Consider the following 12,500-nt stretch of genomic DNA (forward strand, 5'->3'; position numbering starts at 1 on the left):
CTCCATTAACCTCTTCAGTACCATGACGCGTTTCCATATTCGTTCTGGTTACTATTTGGTGATTTTGTACAGCCTCAGAAACTCGTGTGAGGATTAAAATAGTGAGGACTGTAGCCATTAATCTTCTGACCTCCATAGACCGTTCCTATTGTCAATAAAATGGTCTAATCATATCCAAAACTTGTTGTAAAAATGTGTATTAGTACTGAAGAAGTTAATCTCTTTAGTACTGAGACATATTTTTACCATGCATTTTGGGTGTGATTTGACAATTTCATTTACATTAGGAAGGGTCTATGGAGGTCAGAAGATTGACATAAGTTTCTGAGGCAGCATCAGAATCAATAAAAAATACGTCATGGTACTGAAGGGGTTAACCTGTGCAGTGTGGTACAATGTGGAGGGAAGGCGGAGGAGGAAAACACTTAATTGTTACGAGTATGCCATCAACCAAGTAACACAATCAGAAGGCCTCGTACTTCGCTTTCGCTCAATTAATTAACAGTACAGCGTGGTGGAGTGTGGATGGAAAGTGGAGGAGCGAAACACACTAATTGTAACCGAATCTTTCATCAATCTAGTAACACAATCTCGAGGACCAGTTATCATATTTAATCTCGCTTCACCTTTCTCGCCATTAACCTGTACAGTGTGGTGGAGTGTGGAGGGAAAGTGGCAAAGGAAAACACACTAATTGTATCGAGTCTTTCATCAATCTAGTAACACAATCTCAAGGCCTCGTACTTTGTTTCTGCTCCATTAAACTGTAGAGTGTTGTGGCGTGTGGAGGGAAGGTGCAGGAAGGGAAAACTTTAATTGTAACGAGTCTTTCATCAGTCAACTAAGAAAATATCCAGGTATCCACTTTGTTTTTCCTCCATTCAGGTGTTTCTTCGAGGAGTGTGGACTGTGGTGAACTGTGGAGGGCAGGTGCACGAGTGGTAACAGCGGTGGTGGCTTGTCTTACTTATCTGAGCATCAAAACTAAAAAATATTCTCTACGTATCGTGTTTTTACTTCATCCACACGTTTTCTTCTCAACCTAACCCCTTCAGTAGTGAGACTCATTTTTACCTTGATTTTTGGGTGTGATTAGACGACTGTATTTGCATTAGGAAGGGTCTATGGAGGTCAGAAGATTAATGGCCACAGTCTTCACTACTTCAATCCCCCACATAAGTCTCTGAAGCTGTACAAAATCGCCAAATAGTAACCAGAATGAATGTGAAAACGCGTCACGGTACTGAAGGGAATAATACATAAACAACAGGAAGCCTTACAAAAAAAATAAAAAATAAATAAAATAACATGAATTTTTAAGAACGTAAGGGAATTTGCAGGAAGTCATGAGGCCTCTACGTGACAGTCCCGAAAAATACTGTCCTTCGAACCGGATTTGAACCAGTGACCTATGGATGGCTACTTCTTATGTCAACTACAGTCCACCGCTCTGCCAACTGAGCTATCGAAGGGACGGAATGGAAGGAGGACACAGGAGTAGGTAAATGTGATAACCAGGGACTGACTGCCACGTATAGGTCTCTCTTTCTGGCTGGTTCCTTTACGTTCCGATGTTCTTACTGATCCTTTCATTGGTGTGGTATGTGGTAGTGTTTTGTTGGCACTGAGATCACTGTAGTAAAGAAATTAATAAGGAATAAGTAAAAGTAGACCTCCATAGACCCTTCGTAATGTCAATAAAAGGGTCTAATCGTACACAGATCTCAAGGTATAAATGTGTCCCCGTACTGAAGGGGTTAATAGAAGTACTGAAGTGGGATTGGCGGTATTCTATAACATGGAATATAAATGAAGTAAAAAAATAATAATAATCTCGGAATCTATAATGTAATCACCGATCAGAATCCTTTAATCCACAATATCATCCTAATAAGTCACTAAATTCTGAATAATAATAATAATAATAATAATAATAATAATAATAATAATAATAATAATAATAATAATAATCACAGCAACAATCCTTTGATACAAAATTAAAACGCTACATTTTTTTTTTTTACCAGTGAATGTTAAAAAAGGGAAAAAAAAATAAAAAAATAAATAAGCACTTTTGGCGTATCAAATAGCAAAAAAAAGGGAAAGAAACGAATTATTAAAATCTTGGCGTATTAAGTGAAAAAGAAAAACAGCAAAAATAAATAAATAAACTTCACCACACACACACACACACACACACACACACACACACACACACACACGTCTTTTAGTACACCTGTAACCTCACGCCCTCGTTGTGTTGCAGTCAGTCATCACCACAAACACCTTTTCAATTCAACCAGGCCGCGCTCAGGTCAAGATACAAAGATACACAAGATAAAACAAACAGAATGAGGAAGAAATAGTAACAACACAACGAAGAAATACAAAAAAAATAATAACAAGGAAATAATGATAGCAATAACATCACGAAAACTCACAACAACGACAACAACAACAACAACAACAACAACAACAACAACAACAACAACATTCTAGTGACATGGAGGGGGGGTGGGGTGTTGGGGCAGTGGTGGTCCTTGAAGATATAAAGGGGGAGAGGCAATAAAAGGAAGAAAAAGAAGGGAAAAATTGAAGAAGTAACGTCATAAAGAGAAAAGAGAGAAAAAAAAGAGAAAAAGTGGTAGAATGGAAAAAAAAAAGAATAACTGGAAGAACAGAAGTGAAAAAAAAATGAAAAATAAAGAAAAAATATATAAAAGAGAAAAGGTAAAGAAGAAAACACGTTAAGTAAAAGAGAAAAAAAAAGAAATAGGAAAAGAAAAAAAAAACGTAAAGGAAAAACAAGAAAAATGGAAATGGAGGTCAAAAGAAATATATAATGAAAACAATATCAAAAAAAGAAAACGGAGAAAAGGACTATGCAAAGGAAAAAAATGAAAAATAATGAAAAAAAACTAAAAAAAAATGAATAGACGAAAAATAAAAAAGAAATCAAGAGAAAGAAAGAAAAACATGAATAAAACAAATATAAAAAAACTAAAAAAAAGAATAACCAGAAAAAAATACAAAAAAAATGACAATAACAAAAATAAAGAAAGATTTACGAGCAGGTGAGAGGCGGGAGAGATGAGGAGATGAGTAAGAAAGGAGATGAGGGAGAAGAGATGAGTAAGAGACCGGGAAGAGATGAGTAAGAGACCGAAGAGATGAGAAGAGAAGAGATGAGTAAGGAAGAGATGAGTAAGAGACCGGGAAGAGATGAGTAAGACGGAAGAGATGGAAGAGATGAAGACATAGAGAGACCGGGAAGAGATGAGTAAGAGGAAGAGATGAGGAGAGACCGGGAAGAGATGAATAAGAGGCGGGAAGAGATGAGTAAGAGACCGAAGAGAAGAGAGGCGGGAAGAGATGAGAGAGGCGGGAAGAGATGAGTAAGAGACCGGGAAGAGATGAGTAAGAGACCGGGAAGAGATGAGTAAGAGACCGGGAAGAGATGAGAAAGAGGCGGGAAGAGATGAGTAAGAGGCGGGAAGAGATGAGTAAGAGGCGGGAAGAGATGAGTAAGAGACCGGGAAGAGATGAGTAAGAGACCGGGAAGAGATGAGAAAGAGACCGGGAGGAGATGAGTAAGAGACGGGAAGAGATGAGTAAGAGACCGGGAAGAGATGAATTAGAGACGGGAAGAGATGAATAAGAGGCGGGAAGAGATGAGAAAGAGGTGGGAAGAGATGAGTAAGAGGCGGGAAGAGATGAGAAAGAGACCGGGAAGAGATGAGTAAGAGGCGGGAAGAGATGAGAAAAAGACCGGGAAGAGATGAGAGAGAGGCGGGAAGAGATGAGAGAGAGGCGGGAAGAGATGAGAGAGAGGCGGGAAGAGCTGAGAGAGAGGCGGGAAGAGCTGAGAGGAAGCTTATTAAGAAGAGTCCAATTGTGATATGTTTGAATGATTTGTAGAAAAGTTTTACTTTATGAGGGAAAAATGCAAGATAATATAATTTTTTAACATGTATTTTTCTATAGCAAGAGATGGGAGGAGTGAGAAGGACGCCGGGAAGAGCAGAGAGAGAGAGAGGCGGGTTTGAGTGAGAGGTGAGGGGCGAGGGTGGGTGAAAAGGAGGGCTGTTCAAGGTGAGGCTGGGTTGGGGGACGGTCAAAGGGGGTCAGGTGGGGATGCAGGTTGGGGTCTGGAGGGGGTCTTGGGTGGGGAGGAAAGGGGAGGGGACAGCTGACCTAAGGAGTAAGAGGCGAAGGCGAAGGTGAAGGCGAAGGTGAAGGCAAGTCATCACTGTCCAGGATAAATGACAGTCGCTTAGAACATCAAACTTTCTCCTTGATGTGTTTTTCTGCCACGCCCGAATTTGCTGACTTTCTCACTCTCTCTCTCTCTCTCTCTCTCTCTCTCTCTCTCTCTCTCTCTCTCAAGGTTACAGTCATCCTTTGTGTTTTTTTTCTTATATAAATACGAAATAAAAATAACTTATTTCTCATATTTTCACTATTTTTTCACTGATACTTCTTTCATTTCTTACTATTTATCTATTTCATCATCAAATATTACTGTTCATGTATCCTTCTTTCTTTCTATCTTTTTTTTTCCCAATGTAATCTCCGCGCCATTTTTGTTATTCTCTTGTTTTATTAGTTTTTTTTTTCTTTCATCTTCTCTTTACTTATTTTTCTATGTATTCTTTTCTTCGTTAAAATCCCGTTGCATTATTTATCTATCTTTGTATCTATCTTTATTTTTCCAAAGTAATCTCAGCGCCATTTTTGTTATTCCCTTGTTTTATTTATCTATTTTTTTTTTTTTGTCTTTCTTCTTATCTTTATTTTACAGTGCATTATTTTCTTCATTAAAATTTCGTTATATTATCTCTCTATCTCTCTCTATCTATCTCATTTTTTTTTCCCAAAGTAATCTCAGCGCCATTTTTGTTATTCCCTTTTTTTTTTTTTTTGTCTTTATCTTTATTTTACAGTGCATTCTTTTCTTCAATACAATTCCGTTACATTATCTATCTATTTTTCTATCTATCTCATTTTCAAGCATAATCTCCACGTCACTTTGCTATTCTTTTGTTTTATTTAGTTTTCTTTTTTCTTTCATCTTATCTTTCATTTATTTTCCTATGCATTCTTTTCTCCATTAAAATCTGTTGCAATATCTCTCAGTCTGTCTTTCTTTCTATCTCATTTTTCCATAGTAATCTCCGCGCCATTTTTGCTATTTTCTTATTTTATTAGTTTGCTTCTTTCATCCTGTCTTTATTTATTTTTCTATATATTCCTTTCTTCATTAAAATCTGTTGCATTATCTACCTGCATTATCTTTCATTATCTATCTATCTATCTATCTCATCTTTGCAATTAAACCCATCAATTTATCTTTTTTTTTTTATGTCCGCTTTTTCCTCTCTATCATTTACTTCATTCGTCAATCATTTATTTAATTTTTTATTTCTCTATTCCTTTCATTTTTTTTTTTTACAATATCAGAACTTTTCTTTATTTTCCTTCAATTATTTTATTTTTACTTATCATTGCTTAACTGTCATTCAGAACTTTTTTTAACACTCAGAACTTTTTAACACTATCAGAACTTTTAACACTGAACTTTTAACACTATCAGAACTTTTTTAACACTATCAGAACTTTTTAACACTGAACTTTTTAACAGTATCAGAACTTTTTAACACTGAACTTGTTTACACTATCAGAACTTTTTAACACTATCAGAACTTTTAACACTATCAGAAATCAGAACTTTTCTTACCACTATCAGAATTTTTTTTAACACTATCAGAACTTTTTTTTAACACTATCAGAACTTTTTAACAGTCAGAACTTTTTAACACTATCAGAACTTTTTTTAACACTATCAGATTTTTTTTAACACTATCAGAACTTTTTAACACTATCAGAACTTTTAACACTGAACTTTTTTTAACACTATCAGAACTTTTTAACACTGAACTTTTTAACAGTATCAGAACTACTTTTAACACTATCAGAACTTTTTACACTATCAGAATTTTTTTAACACTATCAGAACTTTTGAACACTATCAGAACTTTTTTACACTATCAGAACTTTTTTACACTATCAGAACTTTTTAACAGTATCAGAACTTTTTTTAACACTATCAGAACTTTTGAACACTATCAGAACTTTTTAACACTATCATAATTTTTTTTAACACTATCAGAACTTTTTAACACTATCAGAACTTTTTAACAGTATCAGAACTTTTTTTAACACTATCAGAACTTTTTAACACAATCAGAACTTTTTTACACTATCAGAATTTTTTTAACACTATCAGAACTTTTGAACACTATCAGAACTTTTTACACTATCAGAAACACTATCAGAACTTTTTAACACTATCAGAACTTTTTAACACTATCAGAACTTTTTAACACTATCAGAACTTTTTAACACTATCAGAATTTTTTTAACACTATCAGAACTTTTTAACACTATCAGAACTTTTAACACTATCAGAACTTTTTAACACTATCAGAACTTTTTAACACTATCAGAACTTTTTAACACTATCAGAACTTTTTAACACTGAACTTTTTAACACTATCAGAACTTTTTAACACTATCAGAACTTTCCTTTCTTTTACTTTCCTTCAACTATTTTTCTCCACTTATCATTCCTTTACTCATATTCAGAACTTTTTCACACTATCATTCAGAACTTTTTTACACTATCATCATTCAGAACTTTTTTTACACGATCAGAACTTTCCTTTCCTCTCCTTCAACCATTTCCTTCACTCATCACTCATCCTCGTGCATTGCTTTATTCTTTTTCCCATTCCCCGTCACCTATTTCATTCTCTTTTCCTCCCTTCTACCTTTTTTTCCCTTTTTTTCGAGTCTTTTACCTGCAATCTTTTCCCTCTCTCTCTCTCTCTCTCTCTCTCTCTCTCTCTCTCTCTCTCTCTCTCTCTCTCTCGTGAGCGCTGCCGAATCCATTAGGGAAATTGAGAGGGATTAGCAAATCTCTTCAAATATACATGCGTGGTAAAGGCGTCCGTAGAATGTGGTGGTGGTGGTGGTGGTGGTGGTGGTGGTGGTGGTGGTGGTGGTGGTGGTGGTGGTGGTGGTGGTATTTTTGAATGGTTTAATAAATAGTGTTAGAATTTCTCAAGACTTTTATTTATTTTTTTTTTTTAATATGACGAAGATTTGGAGTGATAATAGTAATAGAAGTAATAATAATAATAATAATAATAATAATAGTAATAATAATAATAATAATAATAATAATAATAATAATAATAATAATAATAATAATCAATGACAATGCAAATTGGTACCAAGAAACAAATATTTAAAGAAAAACAATAAACATCAGAGAGAGAGAGAGAGAGAGAGAGAGAGAGAGAGAGAGAGAGAGAGAGTATGGTAACTGCCGAGTCTGGTGCCAAATATTTACTAACAAAAACATTATTCGCACCTAGACACCCAATTCTCTCTCTTCTCTCTCTCTCTCTCTCTCTCTCTCTCTCTCTTCAGTAACGCGATCAATAAATGTATGAAGTCGGGGGAATGACAAGAGAGAGAGAGAGAGAGAGAGAGAGAGAGAGAGAGAGAGAGAGAGAGAGAGAGAGAGAGAGAGAGAGAGAGAGAGAGAGAGAGAGAGAGAGAGAGAGAGAGAGAGAATGGGAAAAGTCGAAGGAATAACGGCAAGTTTAATATTACAGCTTTATACAAATACTATAAAGTTACTACTACTATTACTACTACTACTACTACTACTACTACTACTTCTGCAGCGGGAAGTCCTAGCTAGGCTCGTATTATCAAACTTTTCTGTGCTTCACCTTCACTATTTCAGGCTTTATTTAAATTGACACGAGTATTTGAGGTGTTTTTTTAGGGTTCTAGAGGCAGAGTGACAAGATTTCTACATTAAGAACTGGAGAAACACACTTGAAAACCCCGCTAGTTATCCCTGTGGCTTTGTTAAACAGTCGTGGTGAGAGAGCAAAGCGTTTCTGAATACGGACCTTAGAATTGACGTGACGGCTGAAGACAAGGAGAGCCAAGGCGCCGAACAGTGGGTGGGTCAAGCGAGTGTCTTAGCAACAAAAGGATGTCAGTGACTCAGTCGCAGTTTGTCGTGTTCGAGGAGACGGTATCTCGTGGCACGCAACAACAACAACAAACAGAGCTACAACTTCACAATAAAAGAAACGACGTAGAAGATTAAGTGTTACATAAGAAGTGGCTTTTATTTACTTTCTAATAATATGAAGTGTACGAGAATGCACCCAGCAAAAGCAATAAACAAGTCGTCAGGTCGTAAAATGAAGCCCTTTACCTCAGTCCTCGGTAGTATAGTGGTTAGTATCCCCGCCTGTCACGCGGGAGACCGGGGTTCGATTCCCCGCCGGGGAGGATAACAACTTTTTAGTGCTGATATTACCATGTTTTGTAGCAATAGTAGCAATTTTTTTGTAGTGGTACGTTAGTCATGTTGTGAAGCAGCCGCCAAAGCAGACAGACTTAGATAAATATGAGAAGGCGACTTCGATAGATATGAGATAACAAGTGCATTATTTTTCCTGTAATAGCAAAGGCAAGACTCAGCGTTGGCGGAGGAAGTCCACAACGTGATGCACAGTAAAGGACGAGGCTGTGGTGAGATGAAGGACCAGATGCGCTATAGCCCTGTACTTTGAAACACTTCCGCGCCCTATGTCCATTATTTCAAGAGGCTCTAGTTGATGCTTCGATGGTTTTAGTGGGCGTCTGTATGGTTTAAGTGAGAGATTAACAAAATTATATTGTCAACAAGAGAAGTACATGTGAACACCCTGCTAATCATCTCCGTGGCCTTTGAAAACAGTGGTGGTGAGGGAGTGAAGGTCCGATGTCTGGCAGTGAAAAGAATACAATGAGGCCAGAAATACAAGCCGATTATTAAAAAAGACACGTTTAAAAGTGTAAATAGTACAAGACCCAAGAAATAATGAAAGTGATCTCTGGCACAAGTCACAACGTATCGGAAAATAAGTGCAAGTCTGTCAGAGGAGGATGTCGAAAAAAAAATACAAAAGAGAGAAATAGTTTTGAAATGTACACTCGTTGGAAAGGCGCACAAGGTTATGAGCAGATCTGACAGAGGTAAGGAATAAAGCAAGGATGACAATGAACTCTTTAATTAAGGCTAGTGACCACGATAAAAAAAAAAAAGTAGACATAACAGTACCAAGGTTTAAAGGAAGTTGTAAAAGTAAAGTAGTGAAGAAGAGTGATGGACGACAGAAACAGATACGGTAATAAGGTTGACAGTCCTGAGTCAATGAGAAGTTTGAAGATATTACGTAAAGATGTCAGAGGAGAATGTCTGTATACAAAAATACAAGAGAGAGGAGTGAAATTCTGAAATGTACTTACACTCGTTGGAAAGGCGGACATAATTATGAGTAGATGCGATAGAAGTATGTAGGTGGCGTGAAGAATGCAGCAAGGGTGATATTGAACTATCTAATTAACCCCTTCGGTACCACTACTACTACTACTACTACTACTACTACTCCTACCACTACTACTATAACTACTAAAAGACGCTATGAAGACAATATACATACTACTACTACTACTACTACTACTACTACTACTACTACTGATACTACAAACACCAGCACCAATAATAAACAAAGAATTAAACTTTCGCAATAAGAAATAAAATAAACAACAACACACAAGATTAAGAGTAACTTAAGAAGAGGTTTTTATTTATCTTGAGATGATAATTATGAAGTGCACGAGAAATTATAGGCCAAGTCATTAAGTGGGAGCGACAGTCGTGGTGGTTCATGATCGTTGTGTGGACATGAATAAATAAATAGGTAAATAAATACAAGTGGGAGAGAAAACAAAAACAAAAACATGAGGTTGATAGTGGTGGTGGTGGTGGTGGTGGTGGTGGTGGTGGTGGTGGTGGTGGTGGTGGTGGTGGTGGTGGTGGATAGACAAGTGGAACACAGACAGAAAAAATTAAAGAAAAAATGAAGAAAAAGGAAATGAGAACGAGGAGGAGGAGGAGGAGGAGGAAAGAAGAAGAAAAGAGAAGAAAGAGAAGGAGAAGGAGAAGGAAGAAGAAGAAGAAGAAGAAGGAGAAGATGAAGATGAAGAAGAAGAAGAAGAAGAAGAAGAAGAAGAAGAAGAAGAAGAAGAAGAAGAAGAAGAAGAAGAACAAAATTGAAAATGAAAGAAAAAGAAGAAGAAGAAAAACAGAAAAGAAGAAAACAAAAAAAAAACGAAAAACGAAAAGGAAAAGAAAGAAAGCACGAAAGAAGACGAAATAAATGCAGATAATGTTGATAATGAATACAACGAAGATAAAGACAACAACACCACAAAAAAAATTACACGATCAGGTGACGAGATGGGAGACGCCTTAAGAGAAGTAACCCAGCCAAGACTTAGAGCAGCGAGGAGACACACAGCGACCCAAGACTTGAACCAGCGAGGAGACACACAGGCAAGCAACACAGACCAGGAAGAGCAGCGTGATGAGATGGTATTTGTTTGTCAAGGCGGTGCTGGTGGTGCTGGTGGTGTTGGTGTTGGTGGGCGTCACAGTATCAAATCTTCAACACCACTTGCTTCATCGTTTGTTTGTCCTGCGAGGGATGGACTCTTATTACACACATAGAATGTCTAAACTCAGCCAGCTATCTATTAGGCGCGCGCGCGCACACACACACACACACACACACACACACACACACACACACACACACACACACACACACACACCAACATTCAATCAACAAATCTAATCTAACTTAACCTAACCTCACAAACTTCACCACCACCACCACCACCATCATCACCACCACCACCATCACCACCACTACCACCATCACTACTAAACAACAAACGCTCGTATTCTCAAACACTTTCTGTGCTTCACCTCCACTATTTCAAAAGCATCTATTTAAATTTACACGAGTTTTGAAGGTGTTGTACAGTTCTAGAGGCAGAGTGACAAGATATCTACATTAACAACTGCAAAAACACTCTTGAAAACCCCGCTAGTCACCTCTGTGGCCTTGATAAACAGTCGTGGTGAGAGAGCAAAGCGATTATAATGACAGGGCAAGGACACACCGCTTCACACATAGAAAATGGAAAGATACATGAAAACTATAAGCAAGCACGCCGGATCAAGACAAGGCAAGGCTGGAGCGGGGCGGGACAATGTGAGGCTAGAGCGGGGCGGAAGCGGGTCGGGGCTGGAGCGACAGGGAAGATCTGAAACCGTAGTGTGCGTGGAATAAGGGATTAATTGATTGGTGGATTGGTGGATCTGTCATAATAGTGCTTCCCTGCTTCCCGCGCCGCCACAACACTGCACGTCACGCGGCCATTGGGGAGGGAGGAGGAGGAGGAGGAGGAAGAGGGAGGTTGACGGGTGAGAGGAGAGGGAAAGGGAGGGTAAAAGGGGAGGTTCGGGGGTTGGAGAGGGGGAGTTAAAAGGTACCTGTTGTGAAGAATGAACTGAGAGAGAGAGAGAGAGAGAGAGAGAGAGAGAGAGAGAGAGAGAGAGAGAGAGAGAGAAAGAGAAAAAGGGAAAAAGAAAACGAGAGAAAAAGAAAGAGAAAGAGAGTTTACTTACTACATTCACCACCAATAAAATCTCAACAAAACATTCAAAAAAACGAGAAAAAAATAATAAATCACACCTCAAAGTGACCAACAAGATACAAGACACACAATAATCAGGCAAGGTTGGATAAGAAGAAGATTAGACAAGTATGGACAGGGATTATGGGTGAAAATTTGACAGGTAAACTTCATACAGAGACTGCTTGTTGTATCTTCCTTAGTGTTCCTGCGTTCTCTAGCGCCTAATTTATGTATTCATGTTGCTTAGGGAGACGAAGAGAGGGGAAGGGGGAGAGGGGAAAGGAGTGAGGGGAAAGGGTGGGGTGAGGAAAGAGGTATACAAAGGAGAGGAGAGGAATGAGGAAAGACTATGAGAGAAGAGGGAAGATGTAATAAAGGGGAGGAAGGCAAAAAACGAGAGGAGAGAAGAGAGAGAGAGAGAGAGAGAGAGAGAGAGAGAGAGAGAGAGAGAGAGAGAGAGAGAGAGAGAGAGAGAGAGACAGAAGAGGAAAGGAAGAAGAAAATAAGGCACTAAGATAGCAGTGGTGTGGTGGTCTCTCTCTCTCTCTCTCTCTCTCTCTCTCTCTCTCTCTCTCTCTCTCTCTCTCTCTCTCACACACACACACACACACACACACACACACACACACACACACACACACACACACACACACACACACACACACACACACACACCTAAATATATACAAGAGTAAAATACCTATAAATAACATTCTTGAGAGAGAGAGAGAGAGAGAGAGAGAGAGAGAGAGAGAGAGAGAGAGAGAGAGAGAGAGAGAGAGAGAGAGAGGAAGTTTAGGCCTATTAGTTAGTTGTGTGTGTGTGTGTGTGTGTGTGTGTGTGTGTGTGTGTGTGTGTGTGTGTGTGTGTGTGTGTGT

General features: G+C 38.2%; 1 protein-coding gene and 2 non-coding genes across 3 annotated transcripts in view; 1 reads left to right on the forward strand and 2 right to left on the reverse strand.

The window, feature by feature from the left end:
• LOC123505203 overlaps positions 1–12,500 on the reverse strand; it is a 260,003-nt gene that overhangs the window by 101,273 nt on the left and 146,230 nt on the right. The window lies entirely within an intron of this gene.
• On the reverse strand, positions 1,382–1,472 carry Trnay-gua. Its single transcript is given in 2 exon segments — positions 1,382–1,417; positions 1,436–1,472. It is a non-coding gene; the product is annotated as a tRNA-Tyr (tRNA).
• Trnad-guc lies at positions 8,308–8,379 on the forward strand. Its single transcript has one exon. It is a non-coding gene; the product is annotated as a tRNA-Asp (tRNA).

This window comes from Portunus trituberculatus, chromosome 17, assembly GCF_017591435.1.
Source record: "Portunus trituberculatus isolate SZX2019 chromosome 17, ASM1759143v1, whole genome shotgun sequence".
NCBI lineage: Eukaryota > Metazoa > Arthropoda > Malacostraca > Decapoda > Portunidae > Portunus > Portunus trituberculatus.